General features: G+C 39.6%; 2 protein-coding genes across 4 annotated transcripts in view; one reads left to right on the top strand and one right to left on the bottom strand.

Moving 5' to 3' along the window:
- LOC134532070 (uncharacterized) overlaps positions 1 to 27,291 on the bottom strand; it is a 566,709-nt gene extending 539,418 nt beyond the window's left edge. For both annotated transcript variants that reach the window (XM_063368257.1, XM_063368262.1), the window contains exon 1: positions 27,283 to 27,291. The gene's annotated coding sequence lies outside the window, so the exon portion shown is untranslated. The remainder of the gene's footprint in view (positions 1 to 27,282) is intronic.
- Positions 1 to 27,570, top strand: part of LOC134532068 (uncharacterized) — a 422,005-nt gene that overhangs the window by 318,349 nt on the left and 76,086 nt on the right. The window lies entirely within an intron of this gene.

Here is a 27,570-nt window from a genome sequence, read left to right as displayed (position 1 = left end):
AAAAACACTATCATGGCACTACGCAATCGCGGGTTTTCATTGTATGTCAAAGAAACACCAAGAATAAACAAGAAATATTAATACACAAACAGCGTTAGCCGAACAACAGGCCATAAACAGCATACTCATGTCAGTACCATATGTGATCAGTAGAGACCGGAAAAATTCTCGATTTCAATGACCTCTAGGATGGACTCAATGATCCTCTATGCACTCGGGAGAATTGCATCTGCTCATTGGTTACTGACTCGTAGCACCTGTTAACTGGGATACTCGTGATTCGATACTTCTTTTGTTTACATTTTTTCATAGGCCCAAAGTCCTTCAGATATACTGTGGTCCAATCACCGAAGCAGCAAAAATGCAAACTTTTGGGATTCTACCCTTTCGTGAAATGAATGAGCGAATTTTTCAGGACTCTAGTGATCAAGTACTTACTTGGCTGAAATGTCCATACTGGGAACGAAGTCCTCCAGACAAATTGTAAGCCAAGAGCTGAAGCAGCACGAAAGCCATATGAAGTTTGTCGACACGAAAACTGTCCAGCTAATCTCGTATTCAAATACGCAGGAGTTTCGGAAAAGTCGCTTCTCAGACGACCAGTCACTAGCTTGCCAGTCCCAAGTTTTGCCGTCTCCTCCGACGATGGAATCTGGTGGACTTGTTTTTTTCCTTCCAGGGGACCCGAGGGAGTGAAGTTCATATTTCTTGTCTCATGCCGCACGTGACTTTTCAGGAGGGTGGGTCCGGGAGGGAGTGTCACCACGAATACCCTACCCCCTTCCCCCCACCACCTCGACAACAGGATCACCGGACCCTGGACCGCCGATGATCCCTATTCCCCCGGCCGGGAGATGAGACTCCTGTTTCGCGAGCACAACACATCGTCTTTTCGGGTCACGTACCGACCACACTCTCCGCCGGGGAGGTGGAGGGGGGAGTGGGGGGAGTAAAATGGTCCTCTCGGACCTTCAACTGAGGGGTTGGAAGGAGGTTTCAAACACCATTTCTCTCCCACAATCTTCTTTCTGGTGATTCGAGACGAATGTCTTCAAAAGAAGGAGGGGCGCAGGAGGTTGGAGCGGAAAACTGCGCGGCAAGAGAGAACTGGGTAAAAGAGCCTCCGAGGAGGAGGAGGAGGAGGTGAAAGCAGGCGGAGAAGAAGAAAAATGGCGGTGCTGGGGGATAGCAAGCGAGCCCAGGTCTCGTCCCTTGTCGAGGCTTGTCCCGTCGAACAGCGGGTCTGGGAAAGTTTTTGAAGTTCCGTTGTCGAGAGCTCTTTGCACGGGTTACCCTATGCACTGCATGACGAAGCAGCGTTGTAAATAAACTCCCTGTAGGTATATGCTTTTCCAAGTATGACCCCTCACACAAGGATTAGTTAATGAAGCGCGCGATACATTTTCTAGACAAAAAAAAAAGAAGGTGCTCTAGACTTTTCAGTACTCGCCAGAAATGTTTATCATCTAACCTCGGTAACGAGAAAATTCGTGTTTTCTCATGTTGCAAATACATTTATAATACAAAACGGAACTCGGACAACAGATTAAACCTATAATTATTCAAATTATGCTGAGTATGATAAATATATCCGCAAATAGTGTATTCGACTACATTTATTGACGCGAATCGCGCGTATATATTTCCCCTCAACCGAACCTATAATTCGCTTTCGAAGCAGCTACGTCAGCTATTAAATTATTTGATTAGCAGACCGAAATTTTAAACTATATAATTGAAAACGGCTGCGATAAAAGCGAAAAAGACGTGAAATTTTTTTTACTAAACCTCTGCTCTGGACCTGACTTTAGAGAAATAAATTTTATGGTTTAAATTTTGTTAATCAGTTAATATTTAAAAGTTTCCCTTTGGCTTTGCGAATTATGGTACGCCACAGACGGTAGCACAATAGTGACACATTTCCGTTCCATACATTCACGAAAGTACTCCCACCAAATGCCGTGTACCGACATCTAAGATGTTACGCATTAAAAAAAAATCCCTGATGGAGGGGGTGGTTTTTTAATGAACATCTACATCCTTAAGAGTTAAGGACATTGAGAGGCAAGTCCTTCTCTTTTAAAAAAAAAATTAAATTCTTTGCTCACCTGCTGCCATCTCGCGGCTGTTCCCACGACCGAGTAATTACGAACGGTCGATTGAGGAATCCCCTTTTTGAATGGGCGTCCATTTACAAAGATCCTTTCCACCCCAGCCCACCCCGCCTCGTCCCAGCTGGGCTTCACAATCACGTGCCAGGGGGGGGGGTGGGGTTGGGAGGTGCGTGAAGGGGTGGGAACTGCAGGCTGGTAATTAGCCCTGCAAAATGCGAGCGCTTCGTCCGAACCCCGGCTGCCTCGCGGAATAGAGAACCATGGGGAGGGGGTTGGGGGGTTGGGTGGCACTCTTGAAGATGTTGTTCGAAACGGGGCTCCAGGAGAGAAATTTTCTATCGAGAGGGAACCGAATGCCCACCCCTTTCTCCTTCCCACCCGCCACGTGGAAGCAAAGTGCGCGGGAGTGTAATTGGTGCTGGGGAGGCGCATCGAAGCAATAGTCCACCAGCCTCGTGCCTTGGAGATCCCAACCAGCAGCGCGAAAAACACGCCCGCTCTCTCTCTTTCTCTCTTTCTCTCTCAGGCGGAATAATTACGCGAAAGAGACAGTTTTTACCCCGAACATTGCTCCAGAGATGAATTATAATGGAATTAATTCGTCGTGATAACAGCGCTGTGCCCGACCCGGCACTCCCTTCAAATTTCACTGTAAAGTTTCGGAACACAACTCTTCCGCGAGCTATGCCTCGAGTTCGACTAATTGTTCATAAAACTCTATGAAGTAATAAGTAATCCTTTTGTATCAGAAAACCAGCGGAAATATTTAAAAAAAAGGGGGTTGTCTGTAAAGTCGGTTTACGGACGATAATTTTACGTGATAACGTCATAAGAAAACACTGATGAAATATTGCATAATTTTATTTTCAAATATTATTTACAGTTTTTGCAAATATAATTAAAATAATTTTTTTAAAATATAATCACGAACAATAAGTTATAGTAATAAACTGAAATCAAATCAATGCCAATAAATTTTTTAATTGAAATGACAAAATTGGACAAATAAAAAAAAATTAATTGCTGCTTTTAAAAAACACCGCCTTAACCTGTTTGATATTATAGAAGATTTTCTCGCACGGTGGTTGGCCGGTTCTTGCAAGCTCGGCTCAGGTGGAACGTGACAATGAGTAATGCTTTTCCGTGCGTGCAGCCGGCGTTCATCGATTTATAAGACGTTATCACGTCAAAACATGGGGTGTCTTGCCGTTAAACAACTCGGGAACGACTTGCATTGACGTTCTGTTGTTCTTGTGAGAAGACATTTCCATACTTTTACCAAGCCAAAAAAAAAAAACAGATTAAAATATTATGCTAGTACCATGCTTTAGGATGATATTACTTAAAAGATAAAAACGAGAAACGTGTGTCAAACGTGATGAAAGGAACTTATTTTCAACTTCTGCAATTTTCAACGCGTTCTTGACTACCTTCCGCCAAAAATCTACTTTGTTACGTATGGCCCTATTTATCTGCTGCCATACAGGTGAAAAATGTATTATTGAATACAAATTGTACATATTTTTCAAAGAAACAATACAATATCACATTTTAAATGTTTCTAATACAGATGTAAAGTGGCGGTAAGTGTTGTGTATTATTCATATAATAATAGAATTAATTTAAATATTGGAAAAAAAGGAGGTAATTAATTTAGTTTACCTTGCATTGAAAAAAAAAATTTCAAATGATTTTTTTGGCATTTGAGTTTGTATAAAATAAATATAACTTTATATGAACGCTTATATTAATTAACAAAATCATTATTGCTATTAAAATGTTTCATTGACACACTTGTTTAATTTGGCATTAATATATACTTTAGTGATTGATATTGAATACACGTCCATATAATTAAAAACTTTTTTTTTTTTAAATATTTGAGATAGCAATTGTGTTTACAAATTTTTTTCAAGTGTATTCATGTAAAATTAATTCACATTATAAATTATTACATTATTATTTAATAAATAATTAATATTAATAAATTAGAATAAACTGTCACCACATTTATGTATTTTCATTATTAATTAAATTTTATGATCTCGATTATTTTACTAAATTAGATAAATCAATTTATAAATGTGTTTATATTGAAATTGAATGCTGGGTATCTTTTGTTTTATTTGATTGAACTTAAACTTTACCAACCGTATTTTATTTCTAATAATTGGTTGCATGCAAAATGTAACTGAGTTGTTTATAACAGTCGAAGCAAGTACCTATAGCTAGGAACACCTGTATTTCGCAATTTCATTTCATGTCAAGGTATTTCACAAAACACTGTAGCTTTTTCTAAGACTCATGGCTAGGGACCGGAAAAATTCGCGGTTTCAATGACCTGAAGGGTGATCTCCATAGTTCTACATACACTCGGTCAAATGTCACCCACTGATTGGCTTCTGGCTTGTGAGACGTACCAACGTAGCAACCTGTGATTCGATAAAGCTTTGCTCGGGCGTTTCTCATTGGCCTAGAGTCATCCAGGTGAGTTGTGAGCCAATAGCAGAGGCAGCACTGAGGTATAAATGTTTGTATTTTAGCCTATCGCGAAATGAATTCGCGATTTTTTCCAGTCTCTACTCATGGAAAATTGACAGGGTGCAGCAGTACGGTGACCACATTCTCATTGGCCCCGTCAAGAGCGGGACGACACCTCTCACCGACCTCAGCCAATAACCACAGGAGAAAAGCTACAGTATTTTGTGAAATGCCTTGATACGAAACGTATTCGCGATATACAGGTATCCCTAGCTATAACTAATACCGCGCGCACATGAAGGGTGTCAGCAGACCTCAGCAGCTCCGCAGTCTGACGGCGCCTCTGAGAGCTGCTCTCTGCTAGCAGCAGCCAGGTCACTGCGGGGGTGGGAATCACTGCCGGGGGGAGGGGGGAGGCCACGCCCTCCCGATACAGCTACGAGCCTCGCGCAACCCCCGATTTATTCCTCAGCGGCGGACTTTCCGATCGCGAGATTTAAATTTCAGATAGAGGCAAGAGAGAGAGTTCTTCTAGGGAGAAAGGAATTTATAGTTCAACACGCAGCCTTCTGGAACAAGCGGGCCTGTTCTCCTCCCCAGCCGCTCTTATATCCCCCCCCCCCTTCACACCCCTTCAGCCCTTCAACCCCTGGCGGGGGTGAGTTGGCGCCGTCCCGCATCGAGATAACGCATGCCGCGACGGCGTTCCTCGTCTCTCTTCCGCTGCTCCTGTTTTTTGATTTACATCACTCGTGGCGATAACTCTCTCCGCGCGCCCGACAAGAACTAGGCTATCCGTAGAGACGGGAAAAATTCGCGAATTATTTCGCGATAGGCTAAAATACAAATAGTTATACCTCAGTGCTGCCTCTGTTACTGGCTCACAACTCGCCTGGATGACTCTGCGCCAATGAGAGACACACGACCAAAGCTTTATCGAATCACAGGCTGCTACGCTGGGACGATTCACAAGACAGCAGCCAATGAGTGGGTGTCATTTTACCGAGTGTACGTAGAACTGTGGAGTTCATCCTGGAGGTCATTGAACCCGCGAATTTTTCCGGTCCCTAGCTGTCCTGAATCCGAGAGACGCAGTTGCCTACTGCAGTGTTGTTCATTAAAAACTAAAAAAAAAGAAGCGTGAAATATCATCTGTAATTGCGCACACTGGCTGATGTACCCGCGATTATTTGCATCGGAAGTCCACCGGAAAAAATTGCCCCAGCACTGCTCATTAAAAATTCCCCACCTCATTTGGACGCCACTGCCATACCTCTAACGAGAAAAAAAATTAAGAAAAAATTAGGACTAAGATAAACGGGGGGAAATTGCAAACCAGAGACGCAATCATTTTTAGGGGCCTTTAATTTTACATTTTCAAAACTAGTATGGTGTTAGTATGATATGAAAGATGATTACGAAAAGATTGTATTATGGTCCTAAGGTGATAGAGGCGTCAACACGCAAGTAGGGTAAGATGGTCGTAAATCTAAAAAAAATAAAATAAAATAAAATAAATATATATATATATTAAGATAAAAATCTTTTTGGGGTACAAAGGGTAAACACCCCCCACCCCCCCTCCCCGTGACAAGCTCTCTCGAATAATCCGCGTGCCAAATGTAATTGCTCCAAGCCCTGCAGACTTCACACGCACGAGTTACATGCACACTCTCCCTTTTTATTATTATAGAAAGATAATAATATATATTTTAGATCCAGTACACAAAGTACATGTTTGTATTTCTTTCACAAGTAGTTTTTGATCGTCAAAAAAATTATTTATCTGAACTTATCTAGTGTTTTAGCACACGTATTATACAACTTTAGTGATTATCCGGTAAAAAAAAATAACTATTTAGAAAGCCTTAAATTGTTTTCATCCAAGTCTCTCCAGTCTGATAATACTCTTGCGAGGAGATGAACTTAACATAGGCCGCCAATACGGTTAGAAGCCATCTTCAGAAACTTGCGTCATTTCTGAAGGCTCGAACACAAGTCAACATTAGCATTTCACCAACAAATCATAACATTTGAACTCGACGTGATTCAATTCGACTAACTACAAACGTGGACTGTGTGATAAGCATTTGCACAAGACCCGGTAGCGTATTTCCAAACCCTAGGTTGGCTCGCGCGCTGGGATTGGCGGGGGAGGGGAGGGTGTTCGCGGCTGGGGTCACCCTGAAAAGGGTTCGCGCTCTGGTAACAGTTGTTTCGATCGATCGATCGATCGATCGCCAATTGCTGCCATGGCTGGCCAATCCCCGAGCAAAGCACACGATGCATGCCTCCCTTTCTGCATGGCTTAAACCCAGCATGAATAGGCGTAAGGGCTTCGGCCTGGGACGCACCTAGAGTCTTCCCTAACCCAGACCCCTCCCAAACAAAATACACTTAGTTTTAGTTAGGTTAGGAAAAAAAATAAAAAAATTGGTTGTTTCGATCTTGGAGGGGAAGCTTACAAACAACCTGACATCGTTGTACGTACGGGAACTTAACCTTACTGATATAAATACACTTTAAAATGTTTATAAAAACAATTTATGTATATCATTAATATTCACAATAAATAAATAAAAATATATAAATAAATTATATGGACCAGTATTCAATATCAATCACGAAGTGTAAGATATAGAAACACGTATATAATTATTATTTGTAAGTAGACTTTTTTAATGCTGTCAATTTTTGATGTGTAACATCTTAGCTATCGGCATACGACATTCAATAGGTGTAATTTCAATAATTGAACGGAAATGTGGCATCTGTGGTGGATGGCAAGGGAAAGTTTATAGAATTAACTGTTTAATTTTAATAAATTTATTTTAACAAAATTCGTTGGGGTTTAGTTCTTTCTAATGTCTTTATCGCGTTTATCGGACCGTTAACATTTAGCTCTGCAATTGAAATAATTTCATAGATGATGTATGATTCGCGCCCAGAAATTTGGTTCATAATACATTTTGCGTCAATTTATCATGCTTGGCCTGATTGTAAATAATTCTGTGTTAAATTTCGTGTCCTAGTTTCGAATTAGAACATATGAATTTGCTGTTTACCGAAGTAAGATGCTAAATATTCGATAATAAAACATTAGCTCACGTTTTTTTTATATATATATGTTCTACATAGGTTAGTATTAGATTCCCAAATGAACTGCCAAAAATAAACACGTGTTAGTAACTACATTACCTTAATAAGACTGCAAATCGCCGCTCTACCACTCTGGTTCTGGGGTAGAGCGCCTGCCTTGTGACTTGTAGGACCCGGGTTCGCGCCCCGGCTCCTCCAAGGCGGATTGCCCAGATGAAATGGTGGCATTTTCTCTGGTAGGAATACAATCCCTTGCAACAAGTCAGGCTACCAAAAGAAACGGTGGGTGGAACAGAAAAAAACCTTCCAGGTGGCTTCCAAATGGGGAGCCCGTTTCCTTTTCTTGGGCTCCCCATGCGGTGGCCATTCCGGGGGTTTCTCCGGGGGAACGGAGTTTTGCAAAAATTTTTGTTATCATTTCACCATGTTTACTCAATTTTCTATTCAAGACAATGGACGGTTACTAGAATAAATGATTTAATTTAAATCAGTAAATGTGCTAAATGTTTAAACTAATTTTCTAAACACAATCCACAATAAAGACCGAAAAGTCTTGAAAAATTATAATTTTTAAAAAAATAATTCTTCATTTTTTTTTGGCACATGTCTATGTGTTTTATAATTGGAAGTATTACAGGATTGTTGCACTTTTGTAAGGTTTTATTATTACCTGTGCGAAACTTTATTTATTTAATATTTCTTTAAGTAATGGACTGAGCTAAGTATTTAATAACATTATAGCAATATGATACACTAAGAAATAGTACTCGCTTAAAACACACTTTGTATGTTCAAGTAAGTAATCTAGAATGTAAAAAATTTCCCACTCCTGAGTTATGAACCACGTTCCTATAGCCACTATAACCACTACGTTACAAACCTAGCCGTCCACCTGGTCGACACTATCATGTTCAAAGTCCTGGGTGAGTAGGTGTTTATTTAAGGGAGAGGGTACGATTGTTAGGGGAGGAGAAGAGAATACGCCATTATCATTGGACACATGGTCCGAAGAGACACCCGCAGCGGTGGAAGCAGCCAATCACACTTGACGTACAGGCGATATCGGAGTCTGACCGTAAAGCTTACGTCAGACACCCGGTATCACGTGACCTTCATTTTTTTAAGTGTTCTTTTTTGAAGTTTTCAGATATTTAAAAATATATGTTATTTAAACATTCTTTCATTGCCAAAACTATTGGAACATGGAAATTAAAATTATTTTATACACTGATCATGACGTAGTTAGTCCATAAAACGTGAAAGTCAAAATTACATCTTACAGAAAAAAAAATTGTTTGTCTGTAAAGTCGGTTTACGGACGATAGTTTAACGTGACAACGTCATAACAAAACATTGATGAAATGATTGCATACTTTTATGAATAAAATTGAATCTTTTTTTTAATTATCACTATTTTGTATGGATACAAAGAAGGAGTGAAATTAAATCTCTAATTTAATTGATAAATTTACTTTTATTTGCACTCATTAATTCAAATATGATTATTACTTTAACGAACAGATTATTTTTTTTCATTATAAATTTTATACATGTTTGCTATTTAACTTCTTCCAATCTGTGTTATTCTGTTAAGGATAGGACGATGATAGGAAAAGTAGGAAACGAATGGGAGTGTTTCAAGTTTAATGTGCCTCGAAAAATTCAAATCTATGGTTGTTCCAATCGAGTGGAAGAGAGATAGATGCGGCGCAAGCGTATAATGAGCGTAACGGGACAACGTGCGTAACGGGACACTTTTTCGTGCTTGCAGCTGGCGTTCATCGATTTATTAGACGATGTCACGTCAAAAAAGGTGTAGAATAAGCTAAATTATGGCAAAAAAATGTGTAACAAAACATAATAGACAATGTTTGTACAGAAGAAGTATTAGTTGTAACAAGGGGGAAAATAAAAACACACAGTAACATTAAAGCACAGCTGTATTGTGCGCGAAAGCGAGCGTTAAACGGAACGGCGGTGCTATTTCTCTTTTTTACGCGCCTTCTCTTCGGAACTACGGTTCGGCTATACTTTTTTTTTCCTCGCGTCCTTTCGCGGGGTCTTAAATTTAATTTAATCGGCCCTTTAGGAATTTCCAGTTAGTCACTCGTGAGCTCGTGAATGGCGAAGGAGGGGGGGGGGGTTATGTGGTGTCGAGTCGTACCCCCTCCACCACGAGTCATAAATCCCTGGATCGGTCATGGCGGAAAACTATTTGGAAGGGGGGGGGGGGGAGATTGAGAGAGAGAGACAGAGAGAGAGAGAGAGGAGCCATTTAAAGGCCAGGCTCCATCCACCATACTGTAGTTAAGGTTTCATGCTGAACATAGATATTTATAAAGGGATAAATATATAAAAATATAATTTTATAACTGTCGTGGTATGCACTAACCATGTCTGGAAGCGCAGGAAAATTAACATCCGGTGAGTGAACAAGACTCATAATGGTCTAACCTTTTTTTAGAAATTAGCAGATAAGCTTTAAGATTTTTTTTCGACGGGTAAAGAAATATTAATGTTTGCGATTATTTGGTTGTAAAACCTCCGTAACAATCGCTACACAACTATAATATATAACGTTCTTTGAATGGTTCTTGCAGTGTTTGTAATTTTGGCGAGTGGGGTGCTGTCACAACTTAGAAACACACAACTTAGAAACACATAACTTAGAAACACACAAGATAGAATCTTCTAAGTTATGCCTGTTCTAAGTTTTGTGTTTCTAAGTTATGATGTTACTAAGTTGTGTGGTTCTGCGTTGCGTGTTTCTAAGTTACGTGTTTCTAAGTTATAACAGTTATAAGTTGTGTGTTTCTAAGTTGTGATGGTTCTAAGTTATGACTTACTAAGTTGTGATGGTTCTAAGTTATGACTTACTAAGTTATGTGTTTCTAAGTTATGATCGTTCTAACTTATGACAGTTGTAAGCTACGTGGATTTTCTCGAGGTTTCTAAGTTATGACTGTTCTAAGTTGTGTATTTCTAAGTTATGTGTGGTTCCCATGCGATTTCAAAACTACTCAAGATATCCGGGTGTAGTCTGCTTACAAAAAGGATTTAAGAGTTCACTGAGGGCCGAAAAGAACTTTTGATTTCGGATTAAGTTTTAAACTGTTTTTTTAGAAGACTTAAAATGGCTAAAATGCATGTTTTCAAAGTAATTTTTAAGCGTAAAACAACCGGTACAGATTCTTGAAAGCACTTAAGAGACTTGCATTACAACTTTGTCTTCATTTCTCGGCTACGGTCACCGCTCAAATTTCACAGTTGCCCCGTGACGACGAGAAGACAGCGCGTCAGTTCGGAGCCTTGCGCTTAGAGGCGAAACCGCGCTAGGAATACCATCGAGCGTCGCGCTTATCATCCCGCCTCACTAACACCCCCCCCCCCCCCCCGACGAGGCGGGGGCCTTAAGTCCTCCTCCTCTTCCTCTTCGTCGTCCACCCTCCGGTGCCGACCGCGGCGAGTTCTGCGCGCCGCGTGTTATACGGCCGGCAATAAATAAGTCATAAAATTGGGGAAGAAATAAAAGGGGGGGGGGGGAAGGCGGTTGTTTGCCACGAGGAAGAGGCTCCAGGGGTTTTTTTTTTTTCGGAAACATCTTGTGGCATGGAAGAGGCCATTTCCCCGACGCTGATGTAATTAAGATATCGGCCGGCCGCAACAACAGCTCCAAAATGTGAAAATGGGCGGGGGGGGGGGGGATGCTGGGCAGAAAGAAAACAGGCGAGAGTTGCGGTTTCCGGCACTGCCCCGTGGCTTCGAAACTCACAGAATTTTTTTTTTTTTTGTTTTTGCAGAACGATCCACAGCGGTGTAACATTCCTGCGAACAAGATTTCTGTTTGTGCACATTTGGCATATTTACATTAAAAGCAAGCTTTCATGGCCATTGTAATAGTGTGATATTATACTGTCTTAATGTCAAAAGTACGTAAATTGATTCGAACGAATTTTTTTATGTTACAAGCCAAATTATTGTAACGTAATAAGATATTAATTTAAAAAAAAAACACCATAACTTACATGTCTTTGAGGGGGTGGGGGGACAGTGTGGGAAAAATTTATTCTGATAAAGAACTTTGGTTTACATTGCACGTTCGTTTCGTCGGTGTCAATTTGAAGCTCTTTTCTTCTTTAGCTTCGTTAAATATTGTCACAAATTTCTACTTTCGCGTATACATCCCGATTATTTACGTGTATATTGCCTTCATCACCGCATCGCGTGATTAACGTAAACATAAATAAACACGGATGAAAGAGGACAGACGGGGTTTGTTACCACATAGGTAGAGCTCATGCCGTTACAGGCAGCCGCGGGGGGGGGGGGAGTTCGGAACAATGCGCGTGACGTCACACAAGACACGCCCGATTGTTGGCTTGAATCTGCCGTGATTGCAAAATGCGCAACGGTGTTTGTCGTGCATTATCGCATGCTGGGGGGTATTGTTTCCAACGAGCGAACCTGGGAGGGGTCGTTCCCACAACGCCGAAATACCACAACGCCGAACGTACAATAACGCCGAATACCATAACGCCGAATGCCAAACCGCAACGCCGACAGCTAGAAAACTGTTGTGTACTAGAGGTGGGTTGTTACAGCAATTTTCGGTATCTGTCCCAACCTGATACTGATACAGCATTGTACCATGTTACAAGTCTCTGATACTTCTGTATCAGACGGTCCCAGGAGGCAGCAAAGTTCCGCGTACGCAGACCGTGCGACCGGAAGGAGAATCTGATACATTATTTATCACGCCTGGTAATTCTCTACCTCTGATACTCTCATGCCCGCCTGATACAACCAGTATCAATCAGTTCAACATTCACTGCAGTTCGTCCTGGCCGTGTATCACCCACCATGTTGCGGGCTGTCATGCTTTGTAGTTAGTATCTTTATAGTGAAATAAGGAATGGATAAGTGCACGAAAAAGACTTCATTTGTGTGGAATTTTTTCACGGAAAATAATGAGTTTGCTAATTGTAATTTGTGTAAACAAAAACTGAGTTATAAATCATCATCGACTAATCTGAAGAAACATTTGAAACGTAAACATTGATATAGTATGCTCACTAATGTACGTATCTGTTTGTTTTTTAATTTTTAATTTTTTATAAAATCGTAATCTTTTAATGTATGAAAACACTAGTTAATAATTGTTTTCGGAAAAAAAAGTCCATATGTTGATTACATCTGTTATTAGTGTCAACTGAGAATTTATTTGCATTTTCATAGCTGTTAGGTGCACAAATATAAATATTATATCTTGTATTAATGTACTTTTTAATATTAAAATTTCATTAGTTTTATTATTGAACGAGACTGTGCACGCACTGCGCACTGAGCGTACACTTTGATGTGGGAAAATAATCAAACGACTCGTAACAATTTCGCTTTGCGCCTCTCCTTCAACGCCTTCCCCTGCGCTTCCTCCCCTACATTCTTTCCCTTCTTTATCCCTTATTCGTCGTTCCTGCTCCCTCCCCTTTCACAAGCTCCGCCCAAGTGACCGTCATATTCTGCGATCGGGTTCTGCGCACGCGCACATTGGCCGTGGTGTTGTTCCAGGTGAATTCTGAACTGATACTAAAGTCTCTGATACTTTTCAAGTGTACTCGTTTGCCGTTCCTGATACAGGCGCGTATCAGTGACAAAGTATCAGGTTGATACTTTTCGACCCACCTCTATTGTGTACCACAACGCCGAAATACAGTAACGCCTAAAAATGTACCACAACCTAACCTAACCTAACCTAACCTAACCTAACCTTACCTTACCTAACCTAACCTTTGTGGTAGTCCTGTAATGACATATATATATATATATATGTATGTATAAACTGTTCGAACACTAACATAATCCTGTTCCACTACTACCTTCGTGGTTAAATTTCGGGGGGGGGGGGTGTAATAGTAAAATCACCCCCGCGAAACAAAAAACAAATTATTTAATTTATTTTCTCTCAGTTTCTAATATCTCGCTAAGTTTTCTTTGAATGTATGATCTTTTAACTGTAAAACAGCTCGTACCCCCTATTCACACCCTTTTGCAGTGGAATTCCGAGAAAATATACAAAAAAAAATTAAAACCGAAACATTTTTAAGAAATCGGAAAAGGTACCTTTCCAGTTTATACCCAGCTACACTACCGCCACCAAAAGTATGAAAGGTACCCTTTCCTAGTGGATACAATTCTATCGACCCATCTCCCACGGGCCGAACATCAGGACAGGGGATGCAAGTGACCGCTAGGAGTATCAGGCAGCACAGGCATCGGCGCTGAAGCTACAAGGAGAGACGTGCATCTCGGGACCATCTGTGTTAGGAAACATCGTCGCGTCGTCTGTGTTCCGTGATTGGTTGTGTTCCTCTCAGGCACACGACTGCCGCAGGTGCACCAATCACAGCACAGTTTTTTTTCTGCAGAAGCAGCGCGTCCTGTGAAAGGACCTGCAAAATAGGGCGATGGCTTCACATTCGAGACGGGCGCCCAATCGCAAGTCAAACGAGTAGAGACCGGAATAATTCGCGTATTCATTCGGCGATAGGCTAAAATTAAAATACATATACACCTTTTAGATGATGTTGCTATTCGCTTACTGTTCATCTGGACGAATCTCAACCAATTATGAACCCTCAACCAAAGAAAGATCGAATCACAGTCAAAACCAGCTGAGACGACTTACAAGTCGGCAGCCAATGAACTTGCGTTATTTTCCCCGAGTGTGCAGGGGTATGTGCAGTCTATCCTGAAGGCCATCGAAATCTCGAATTTTTCCGGTCACTACAAATGAGCGTTCAGATCTTTCCCGCGAAAATTTTTCATGTCCCTGTCACGGCTGCCACTCAAAAGAGTTTCCCTGCGAGGTCTTCCAGCCAATCAACAGCGATCTCCGCTAGAGAGTCCAGAGTGTGGACTGTCCTTGGAGGGTGGTTGCCTACTTGTTATTCGCGAGCACCGGGTGTTTCATAATCCTCTTTAATCCTGAAAACCTCACCCCCGTTTTCCCTTCCCCGGGCGTAAATAAGTGTTGACGGGCTCGCGGGCGCCGGAGGGTTGGGAGGTCGCAAGGATCGCACGTGCTGCCGTGACGGGGTGGGGGGTGGAGGGAGGTCACAGCACACTTCTGGTGCTCGAGGGGTGGGGGGGATGAAGTATTCGCGCACGTGACACTCCTCGCAAGCTGGTGCAGGAGGGATGATCACCCCCTCACCCCTCCAACCCCCCACCCAGGGCCGACAGGGGGAATGTAAAACCAGATCGTCTGGCGCCTCCACGGACCTCGCCATAAGAACTATCCCATCCCGGTCTCGCTCCTTTCCAGCGCGCGCACGCCTTTGTGTGTGTGTGTGTGGACGACGGAGGGTGTGTGCCGGTTAAAAGGGGCGGTTGTCTCCACGAGCAGATGCTACCAACTGTCGCCGACGATAGACATTTTTTTCCCCTCCCCCCCCCCCCCCTTCCGCCGCTGCAGCTGACGTCCCCTGGCGTCCTCGGGGTCCAACTCTGCTAGAACATGCATCTCGATCAGCGCCGAGGGCGACATCAGTCGAGTGCGAAATACTGGAGGACGTGAAGCGTACATCACTGGAAATTATGTTCGCAACATCGCTTGGCTGTTCGCTGAAGACGTGACCTGAGAATTTTTCATCCTTAGGACTGCATCCACTTTGCTTATTGCCATGGATGATTTATAGTGGAAGATATTTAACAGCTTACTTCCAACGTCTTCCTTTGGCGAGCATTATAAGTCTTCTCAGCAATTACTTTTCGAGTCAGTTCAATGACGAATAAAGTTTATTCACAAGAAAACTTTCTTATTTCGTTGATAACAAACCTAGAGCACAATTTCAATAGTATTTAGATGAATGTTTCTTTTTAAATTAAAATGATATCAAATGAATCTCTTATAGTCTATATCTACTCTTCGAGTAATCAAAACTTTCTAAAGCGTATTTTACTGTAAAATTTTATTTATAATTGTTCTTCACGCTAATTTATTCTAACATTGGGTGTATTTTAGATTCTCTGATTAATAGTTCAGCTATAGAATAAAGACATTAATAATGCTGATCATTAGACTGATGTAAATCAATATCAATTAAAAAATATAGAAAATAATAAATAAAGTTCTGTAAGTATATTTACAACATAATTAAAATATTTATTAAAAATATTAAAATTGATGTAAAAATATCGTGCTTCAGCCACCAAATAGTTCTTGCCAATGACACCTAACAACTACATTTGTCTTACACCAATAAGTTATATTCTCTTTTAACTAATTTTTAAACTGTGTAATGAAACATAAAACAGTTTATAATTGTCAGCAACTTAACAGACCATTTTATAGCTTACGTTTGTCAGGTGGGTTAATACGTTGAAATACTAAGGAGCTATCTCAGTAGTGTGGAAGAAACGTAGGTTTTACCTTAGGTATGGAAGTACAGTTAAGTAGAATTTAGAGTTACGGCTTTTGTACCGTCGACTTTAGGACACTCCCTTGAACCGCTCAAATATTTTCTCTTAGATCTTTCATTAGAACTTAATAAAACTAGAAAATTTATTCATGACAGAGTATTTTTGCCGTTCTTTTCAGAGATACAGATAGAACCAGATTTTATTTCAATTGCAAAAAGTTCTTTTTTTTCTTTGTGCTGTTTTCTTGATCGACTTAAAAGAATAAATTATTCCAACTTCTCCTTAATGCGTTTAACGGTATAATTTTTCTTTGCAGAAATTAGGTCCCACAACGAAGTTCCTTTTATTTTTTTTTCGTGTCGTACAAAAATAAACGTTCTTGATGAAGAAACTTACATTGGCGGTAATTATAAGTCTTGCATCAATTTCAACTGGAATGTGAAGTAAAAAATTCTGCAAGCTAAAAGTCTCTAATAAGTCCAATGATAGACCGAGATTCTTGGAATAACTGATGGGAATCCAACATCTTTTACTGCCACGTGGGGAAAAAAAAATTCAAATCAGCCACCCTTCCATAATTTTCACTCCCTTCTCACCACCTACGAACTTCCAATTAGCCCCCTCTAACGACCTAGGGGAAAAAACACTCTACGCTAATTAATAATCTCTCGAAGTACGGCCAGATGGTTACCTTCGTAATGAGCTACCGCGAGACCCCATACAGGCGTTACTCGGGCCAATTAAATAAAAAGGCTGTCAAACCGCAAATGTGTTGCGTGATTCAGTTTTTTTTTAAAACTTCCCATTCGCTGCCAGTTACGTCAAAATATTTATTACGTAATGGCCGGTGTTTGACAGTCAAACAAAGATAATGCTACGTGAATGACTATGAGCGACATTCGAGCCGTTATACAGCGTAGGTAAAAGCATGTATGTATTTGATAATTCATTACGTGACAGGTTGTTTCGGATTTATGCCAAGTTTTTTTTAGAGTTTGACCACCTAATATTAAAAAAATATATATCAAGTCTACTACCAGCTGAATTCATTTGAAACGTTGGAAGTTATGTGATAGGCGCAGGTCACTTTTTCGGTTACGACCATGGCAATGTTTACAATCTGTAATTGTCTTGCTGTAATGTGTATGGCGTGTGAAAAAGGTTTTGCGCTAGATAGTTGGGGAAGGGGAACCACAAAAAATAATCCTCCCTAAATGTCTCTTGACTGCGGCGCTTGCACTGTTATAAATTACAGTAAATTCACGGAATTTTAAACGAAGAATGAACCCAAAATAAGCGAAGAGTTCTTCGTAATCTGAAATAATTGGATCTTCATAGAAACTACACCTGTTTCTGAGTCACGTGTTACGTTGTCAACAAGGCAAAGACACGCGTGGGAGAAGAAAAGGTTTTTGCTTAGATTTTTTTTAAAACTGTTATGAGATCATTATTGTTGAGTTAAGTTCAAAGTAAGCAAATTCAAAACCCGGAAACTTACACAGATGAACGTAATCAATGTTCTTCGTAAATTTAACGTGGAAGTCTCTGGCAGTGAATGCATCCGGAGCTGGAAGTCTCCAGGAACTCTTCCGGCTGGTAAAACCCTTCATTTCGCTCCTCTCGGCCGAAACTCATTCCGTGACGCGTCTTCGCCAGCAGCCAATCACAACTGGCGGAAGGGTAAAAATAGGAAATGGTAGGGGCGAAAGAGGGATTATTTTGTTGCGATGGTGTTCCGGAAAGGGATAATGAATGTTTGGGGGGTGGGGGGGGGTGGAGATAGAAAGGGAGGGGGGTAGGGCTTTAAGATGGTATCCCGTTTTGTTGCCGTGGCAGTGACGTCACAATAACCAGTCAGCACTAATTACGAGACCGCGTACCTAATCACCGAGAACCGTGTTTGAGGGAGGGAACAAAAATTATACACCCGGTGAGTTCCTGAGGCGAATGAGGGAAATAAAAGCGCCTTGCCTTAGTCCACGACTTCTCCTCTTTCCACAGGGTGGCTCCGAAGAAACTGCACGAAAAGTGACGAAGATGAAACATGCGTTCTCTAAGGGATACTTGTTCGTCCGGGCCCTAGAGGTTGAACGAAGGGTGTGTGAAATGTAAAACTATAATAACGCGCATCAACACTTTGCTGGGCACCACGAATGTTCTCAGACAAAGATTTAAAAAAAATCCATCCAATCCTGCAGAAAAATATCAGTGGACACCAGATAGAAAATATAACAGCCACTTTTATTTCACAACAGCATAATTCCATTCCAATTATTTCGGCTGTGGCAAGTGAAGATAACCCCAAGGTTTTCGTCACAAAGTATGCCAGTGAAATATTTATACTAGACTTGATGGTTTTTAAGACAAAAATTTGTATATAGTTTCAGAGTAAAAGAGCAAATCTGAGATATCACTCGTACAAATGTTATAATATTATTGCAGCCCTTAAACAATTGTTGTGCATAAGGATAACACCTTGATATTGTTAGACAGATATCAAATACGTCAACAGCTATATTGTTAGACACCCTGACAAAATAGCACTGTAAAAACAAATTATCGTTTTAGAAACAATTTCTCTTAAAATATATTAAGAAATTTTATTTCCAAACCTACTTATATAACTGTACACATTTTATATACACTTCTGTGGAATCGATAGTCAATATTATTAATGTTTTTGAAACAGCAATATTCTAGTCCGCCAAACTTAATTAATATAAATTTACAGATACATTTTGTATGTTTAAATAAGCGAATTATAAAACGTACAAGGTTCTACTTTTAGCGTTACAACAAAATGTTTCGGCAACTTCAATCCAAAGAATTTCCTTTATACATTTAAAAAAATTTTTGACGTGATAACGGCTTATAAATCGTTGAACGCCGGCTGCGCGCACGAAAAATTGTCCGTTCCGCCTGAGCGGAGCGTGCAAGAACCGGCCAATCACCGTGCGAGAAAATCTTCTATAATAGCAAACAGGTTAAGGCGTTTTTTTTTTTTAACTAAAAGTTCGTGATTATATTTAAACAAATTATTTAAATTAAATTTGCAAAAAACTGTAAACAATATTTGAAAATTAAAAAGTATGCAATTTTTCATCAACGTTATCTTATGACGTTATCATGTAAAATTATCGTCCGTAAACCGACTTTACAGCCAACCCCCCTTTTTTACAGTACAGTACACTCCAGATTATCCGGGAAATTAAGTGACAGGGCCACCGCGGATAGTGAAAATCGCGGATAATCCGCAAAAGAGCCGAAAATGGGAAACAAATAAAAAAAAACGAAACTATTAATTTCAACTTAAAAATCTAAAAAATTATGTACAGTAAAAGAATGACCTTGGCTGACAGTCTGCTCGTCAAAGCAACCATACGACTAGAAACAAAGCGCGACAGAGACAAAAATAGCAACGCCTCCCAGCCTACTGCGTGAGTTCCGAGAAGGCCTGTGGCGTTTTGCTGTATACTGCACACAATACTCTCGTCAGCAGAGTTCAAATTTGCTCACTTATAATAAAATACAGATTTACATATGTTCTGTATTTTTTCGTAACATGCGCGGATAATAGGGAGTTTACTGTATACAGAACACATGACAATGTAATTAATGTTGGTGAGGTACAACGAAGCCTATACATGGTATTTCAGCATGTAATGTCCAGGTTCGGCGTGAACGAACAAGTCTTCATGTGACGCCTCTCGTGCAGTACCTTCCGAGTCACCCTGTGCAGGAGCGCGTGGCCGCCGAGTCACCCTGTGCCGCGGAAGGGAGCGCAGACGACAGAAGCGCTAGCCGCGGCGAGGAGAGAAAGTAATCTGGGAGGTTCTGCTTCGCCTGTTTGCGCAGCGAGAAAAAGGACTCGTAATTACAAGGAAAGAGACGCGAGTATAACCAAGGATGGGCGCCTGCCACACGGCTGTTAAGGGCAGAAGGGTGGTTGGTAAGGGAGGGGGGGGGGGGGGGTAAAATTTCGAGCGAGTTTTTCTTCAGTACTCGCCTCAGAAGATGTGTAACATCGAACCTCGAGCGCATGTTCATGTGTGCTCGTGTGTTGCAAATTCTTCACCTGTAAATACCAAACGAAACTCGGACAATGGAATTTAACGCATAATTCTTTAACATAAATGCGGTGCGTGATTAATGTACGCGAAGCAAAAACGTAGTTCCCGAAATCACCGCTAGATTTCGCTGCTGGAGCAGCTACGTCGACTATCGAGCCATTTGATTGACAGATCAAAATTTCAAACTATAATAAAACTACTCCCATAAAAAAAAAATCCCTTGAAAAAATTCTTAACATATGCTTTGTAACTGTATTTTGAAATAGAATTTTGTTAAAATAAAGTCTATTTTGAGAAATTTCATTAGACAGTTAAATCGATAAAAATAAATCGCTTTGTGTGTGTGAACTATAGTTCGTGCCATCCGCCACAGATGGCAGCGCCGTGGTTACACATTTCCGTCGCATGTTACTTCCGTCGCAATTACGAAATTACCCCCGCCAACCGAGAACTAAGATTTTAAGGCCGGTCCACACGCAACGTTTTCAACAACGATTTACCTGCGCAGGTCACATCGTTGTAGACAAGACGTAGCGTGTAGACAGGAAAACTGCGCAGTTTTGTGAACTGCGCGGAGACGGAACACGGAGAAGGAAAACTGTGGCCAAGAGCATTTATGTCCGCGCAGTTTAGTCGACCTGCACAGACTTGTCGTAGCGTGTGGACACTTCCTCCGTACAGCGTAATCTGTTCAACAATGACCGATTTGCGACAGTGTTCACGTGAATTTCTAACAGAGTTCATTGGTCTGTACAAGTCCTTTCCGTGTTTGTGGCGGGTCAAATCAAAAGAATATAGCGATAGGAACAAAAAAAAGTCAAGCGTATGAAGTACTTGTGCAAAAATACAAAGAGGTTGACATCGCGGCTAACAGAGATAAAAACACAAAAATAATAATAATAAAACACACACATTAATTCTTTGAGGTCGGTATACCGGAAAGAATTGGCTAAAGTAAGGAATTCTCGCAACTGATAGGATAAAACTTGGCTGCAAACTGTGTTGTGTGGACACGGCTAAACTGCCAACTTTTGTTTGCACAGTTTTGCCTGCGCAGTCAAAACTGTGTACAAAACTTTGCGTGTGGACCGGCCTTTACGCATAAAAAGGAAGTCCTGAGAAATTTCCACGTCGCGAACACTCCAATCGACCGGGTCCTCTGCTTTACTGTCTGTTTGATCTCGCCGCCCGGGAGGGCAAAAAAAAAATATTTTTAAATATGCCAGGAACGAGACACGATGAATATTTTATTAAAACTTTTTTTCTCTCCTCATTTCGAAGAAGACATAACAGAGAGCTCATTCGCAGTAGTCATAGACGTAGGAACAGCGCAGTGAATCAGGTAGTATATTCCTGCGTAGAATATATTAACATACTTGTTTTTATACGTATTATTCAGGAGAATTCAGCTTAAGTAATATCCTAGATTATTTTATTTTTAATACGTGAATATGCACATGGTTTAAAATAAATTCATTATATAAAATAGTTTTATGAATTTAATAAAACAAATAAAACAAAGCAGCGAGACAAATAACAAATTAATGTAAATTAAATAAGGTAAGCACAAACATGTTTGGCAACGTCTCTCTAGGCGAGAGTCTTCGTTTTTAACAGCTGGAAATTTTAACTACGTTTGAAATCATTAATTGTGAACGGGAAGCTAATAACGATCACACCTCAACGCGATTGGTGTTTGAATTCACTGTCGCTAATTATTTCTCACAAGCATATTCGCGTGGCTTGTTTTTGTTTTTGTCATTTGTAATGTAAATTTGTTTGTTTGAAGTTCATACGTAAACAGTATACCAGTGTTACCTTTCATCTCAATACAGATTCAGGTTCTTTTTTTTTTTTTTCAGTTCGGTTAATAACGAGCAAATTTAGCCATGTTTGCGCAGCTGTCGCGCTCGTTTTCGAATATACAATTTATGGCCGTTATAAAAAAGTTTCCTGATTTCAATTGGGTTCGGGTTCGCTAGGTCGTTATCGTTCGACAATCGACGTGCGATGTTCATTTGTCAGCGCAGGGAAACAATCGATATGACACTCTTCCGGATAACAATGCGTTATATTCAATCCATGTACGTGATAATTGGATTGGATTGTTGTTGTACATGATTCAAATCTTATTTTCGTTCGAACTACTTTTTTCGCAAAGAAAAAAAATCGTACAAATTAATATTTACCTAAGATATGTAGTTAGATAGTTTTGACTATTTTATAGCATTTTGATGTAACTAACCAACCGTTTACGCAATTTTAAAGTATTTTAAGTGTCCCCAACTTAAACAACCGTCCTAACTATTATAGAGTATTTTTAATGTTTCAAAATATTTTATTATATATTATATATATTATATATTTTACGAAATTTTTAATGCTTCTAACCTAACAAAACAACACTAAAAAGTGGCAAATCACTAGTGCAATTTATACAATGCCCAAGTAGATAATGATTAGAGAAAATGTCAGGAAGAAATCTTTTTTAATTTTTACTATAATTTTTACAGCAAAGAATATTTATATTGAGTTTCCAGTATTTAATTAAATATTTTAATTTTATGGGATTAATACTTTACCAACCGTATTCATCATATCACTCCAGTCCTTTTATTATTTTATTTCCATCCATAAATTATTTCAATGCAAAATTAAAGTTAGTTTTACAGTACGCCAAGTAAATGTATCTTCAAACGGGCATACATAAGTGCACGCACAAATTTTTGACGTGACGTCTAAAAAACGATGAACGCCGGCTGCACGCACGAAAAAGTGTCCCGTTGCGCACATTGTCCCGTTAAGTGGTGTCCCGTTACGCTCATTGTACGCTTGCGCCGCATCTATCTCTCTTCCACTCGATTGGAACAACCATCGATTTGACTTTTTTGAGGCACATTAAACTTGAAACACTCCCATTCCTTTCCTACTTTTCCTATCATCGTCCTATCCTTAACAGAATAACACAGATTGGAAGAAGTTAAATAGCAAATATGTATAAAAGTTAAATTAAAATAATCTCTTCGTTAAAGTAATAAACATATTTGAATTAATGAGTGCAAATAAAAGTAAATTCATTTATTAAATTGTATATTTCATTTCACTTCCTTGTATCCATACAAAATAGTGATAATTCAATAAAAATGATCCAATTTTATTCATAAAAGTATACAATCATTTCATTAATGTTTTGCTATGACGTTGTCACGTTAAACTATCGTCCGTAAACCGACTTTACAGACAACCAATTTTTTTTTTGTTTTGTTTTTCCTTACTAAATTCATGAATGCTTGCATATTCGCCTATATGGTCCGTTATTTGAGGGGTTTTCCGTGTAGCTGCGGCGAGTGTCGGTGAAAGTTTTTTTCTTAATTAAAATAAGCCCCTGGTTATGGAGGAAGCTCTGGCCTTTCTCCGGGGATTGTAGCACTTGGACTTAGCTGAAGGTGGTCCACTCCGGGCAGCCTTCTTTTCACAGACGAGAGAGCCAAACGCCCGATTGTGCATCTTCGGGTTTGTTTTTGTTCATTGTAAATAAATATGGCGGTGTTGATAAAAGGATACTAATGGTAATGGTCAATTAGTGGGGGCATGCATATTTCGCGAAAAGATTCCGAGACCAGTTGAACGTTAAATCACTGTATCATCATCTGTGTTTCGTGATTGAGTGAGTTTTTTCCCCCCCCCCCCCCCCGATTTATGTCGATCGTTTCATAACCAATCACAGTAATTCAGTGCGGAAGCGAACGCGTCCTGAGTGGTTTGGTCAAATATGGCAATGACTTCTCTCGCAGACGGCCGCCAATCACAAGTAAGAACTCGTTGGTGCGGGTACACCTTTTTGCAGTCTATTGAGCGTTCAGATTTTGTCGCGAAAATTTCCTGCCCCTATCAATTAGGTTAGGTTAGGTTAGCTCCATTATAAATACTTTAAAACATTGTGGACGGTTGATGTGGTTAGGATAGTTACATTAAAGATACGAGGGAAAAGAACATGAACTTCGGGGAACTTCGGGTTTCGGCTCTCTCGTCTGTGGAAAGAAGCCTGCCTGTCCGCTCCTGCCCTGGAGGACGAGGTCTCTATGCTCCGAGGGTTCGGGGTCGCCGCAGGGGTCAAAGGTCGGGCGTCGGGGGAGCAATATCTGCGCGGGGGCGCCCGCCTGGGTCCTAGAAACACACAAAAATTCATTCAGTTGTTATTTCGGCGTTGTGGTACACAGCAGTTTTCCAGCTTTCGGCGTTGTGGTCAACTTTGACATTCGGCATTATGGTATTTCGGCGTTGTGGTAACAACCCACCTCGGCGAGTCGAGACCGCTACCATTTTGCTCCATTTTCCCCCGTGCGATTATGTATGTTTAATCGTGTGTTTTATACTGTGTATTTACTTGTTTCAAAGTCTGCAAGGAGAGACAATGCCGTCTGGCATTGCAGCTTGTGTATATTGGAATGGTTTGTTTATATTATTATTATTATTATTATTATTATTATTGTAGTAGTATTTTTGGCCCCGCCACCTGTGTAATAAATTTTTCCTTGAATAAAAGCATTTATAAAAAAAAGTGGGTTGTCTGTAAAGTCGGTTTACGGACGATAATTTTACGTGATAACGTCATAAGAAAACAATTGATGAAAAATTTTTAGACTTTTTTAATTTTCAAATATTATTTACAGTTTTTGCAAATGTAATTACAGAAGATTTTCTGGCACGTTGGTTGGCCGGTTCTTGCACTCTAGGCTCAGGCGGAACGTGACCATTTTTCGTGCGTGCAGCCGGCGTTCATACATTTATAAGACGTTATCACGTCAAAAAAAAACCAAGTCGATCAGCTACCAGAACACTCTTAAATCATTTTCATTAGATTTTATGTTCATATTCCTATTTATTTCCTGCTGCCCCTTGTCCCTACAAGATAACTGTGTTGAGTTAAATAATATTTAACACCCAGATAAATATTTATTTCAACTGTCTATTAAAATTATTTGAAATAATTTTTTCTAGTTATTTTTAGTTGTATTTGTTTATAAAGTTTTCTGCGTTACTTTATTTTGCCAGTTAGTAAGAAAACAATTAATAGTACAATTAAGTTTGTCGCATGTTAGAAGATTATTATTAAAAAAATAATTCGCTTTAATTATTTAGATCATTAGGAATGGACCAATCAAATCCTGAAATACAATAAAATCCTCAGTATTCTAAGGATTAAATATTAGATTAAAATATTTGAATAAAAATACCACAAAAATAAAGTAAATTAAATAATTCAACAATGATAAGCTCTGAAGTTTACTAGGTCAATTTTTTCTTCATGCATATTGTGTAGCCATTCTCCAAGATATTGTACTTTTGACAGGTAATTATATAAAAAAAATTCAATATGTATTGTTTCTGGAAACTTAGTTTATGAAACAACCATTAAAAGGATAGAATGTTTGACCACTATAGTTGATATTTTTCATATATTGTACATTAATATATGTATAATTTTTGACACTGGACACCTAGATTGGGATTTGAGGGGTGTATTTGATGTACTCTTTGCGATTCTAACTCAACATTTGGATTCGAGAAAATTGGGATTGGCTCCATCACTAGTCATAATTTATTAAAATTTGTATAATAATTATTTGTATTATACTCATTGCTATTTATTTAATACCTACTTATAATTTATTCTTGTTGTTGAAAAGGGAAGAGGGATGTCATTTTGAACTATTGTGCAAGTCACCTAGACATTGTGCAACGGCGTACCAGGTTCAAAACACTAGTGAGGGGGGGGGGGGGGGGGGACAATCTTTTTCTGAAATTAACCTCTTTCATGGGGTAGGAGAGCCTATAGTGCTACAGAAAAATTAACAGTAACCAAAGGAAGAACATTGTTTGTTAAAGGAAATAATTGAACGATAGTTTATGAAGATTGGTATAGCAATAAGAGTTTCGGTTAGATATTAGCTTGCCTTATGAGAAATTCTAAAGTTGAAATTCTGATGACTTTTGATGGAAGACACTGACCATTTCGTAACTTCGCTCTTTCACAGTGTTGATTTACCAAAAAAACCAACAACCTTTTAATACATTTATTTTTTTCTGAATTGTATTGGTTATACATTAATATTTCTTCTGTGTTATTGATTTACATTTTATAACCGTGGTAATTGGGAAGGAGGAATGTTGCTCCCTTGCCCCCTCCCCTTAGATACGACTTGTTTGCCTGTGTTTCAGGTGAACGTGGAACTCCCTCGTATTGGTTAATGATAACACGACTAAATGGAACATTACGGCGGTGCTGGGACGCGTTTCAGATGTCACCAGTGGGTCGCTGTTGAGTGGAACTTTTATCAATCGCAGTTGTGTTTGAAGTCAAAATTAATCCACGTTCTTCAGCGCCAATGCAAAGCCCGTCGGTTTTTCTTTCACTGAAAACCTATCGTACAAAGGACTTCGTGAACTGCGGTGCTTTTAAAAAAAATTGGTTGTCTGTAAAGTCGGTTTACGGACGATAGTTTAACGTGACAACGTCATAACAAAACTATGATGAAATGATTGCATACTTTTATGAATAAAATTGAATCATTTTTACTTTAATATTAAAAGAATAAATACTTGAATGATACCAGTAATTAGATTTTTAAAATACAAGACTAATTAACCTTTATTGCCGAAATTGTTGTTGTAACAAACAATGAAAATCACATTAACTTTTCACTTCACTTTATAAACAGTCAACGAAACAGTTCACGTGTAGATGACTTGCAATTAATTTTAAAAACTGGCGTTTAGCTATAAAGTTTAAATATAATTATGAACAAGTTTTCATATAAATAAACTGTAATCAAATATCTATCATCAATTAAATGAATCACCATAATTTTTTAGTCAATTGTAACATAACCTATTATTACTGCACTCACCGACAACGTAACGGAACACAGCGTAACGGAACACAGCGTAACGGAACAATAAGCGTAACGGGACACAGTGTAACGGAACAATGTTCGGAACGGGACACTTTTTCGTGCGTGCAGCCGGAATTTTCATCGATTTATTAGACGTCACGTCAAAAAAAATACAGCCTCTGTCGCCTGCCACGCGCGTTACAAGTGAAACTTCACACTTCAGCAATCCACTTGAGCGATAAAACAATATGTCCAATAATTCACTCGAGGGATGAAATCAAACAATAAAGTAGGCTACACAACGTGTGTTCACAATGGAGGTTTACAATTTATTGTTACAAACATGGAGTCAAGTACCAGCAACGAGTGTTTCAGTTTACGGATTTTTCTACTTTATTTGTTATCCCCCCTCCCCTTATCCGCCGTAGAGCGCACCACTCCTGAACGTTCCATTTTCTGTCACGCTGCGCTGTGATGAAAATAAGTTTT

The sequence above is a fragment of the Bacillus rossius genome, chromosome 5, assembly GCF_032445375.1.
Source record: "Bacillus rossius redtenbacheri isolate Brsri chromosome 5, Brsri_v3, whole genome shotgun sequence".
Classification (NCBI taxonomy): domain Eukaryota; kingdom Metazoa; phylum Arthropoda; class Insecta; order Phasmatodea; family Bacillidae; genus Bacillus; species Bacillus rossius.
This window is presented reverse-complemented; position numbering and strand designations above follow the sequence as displayed.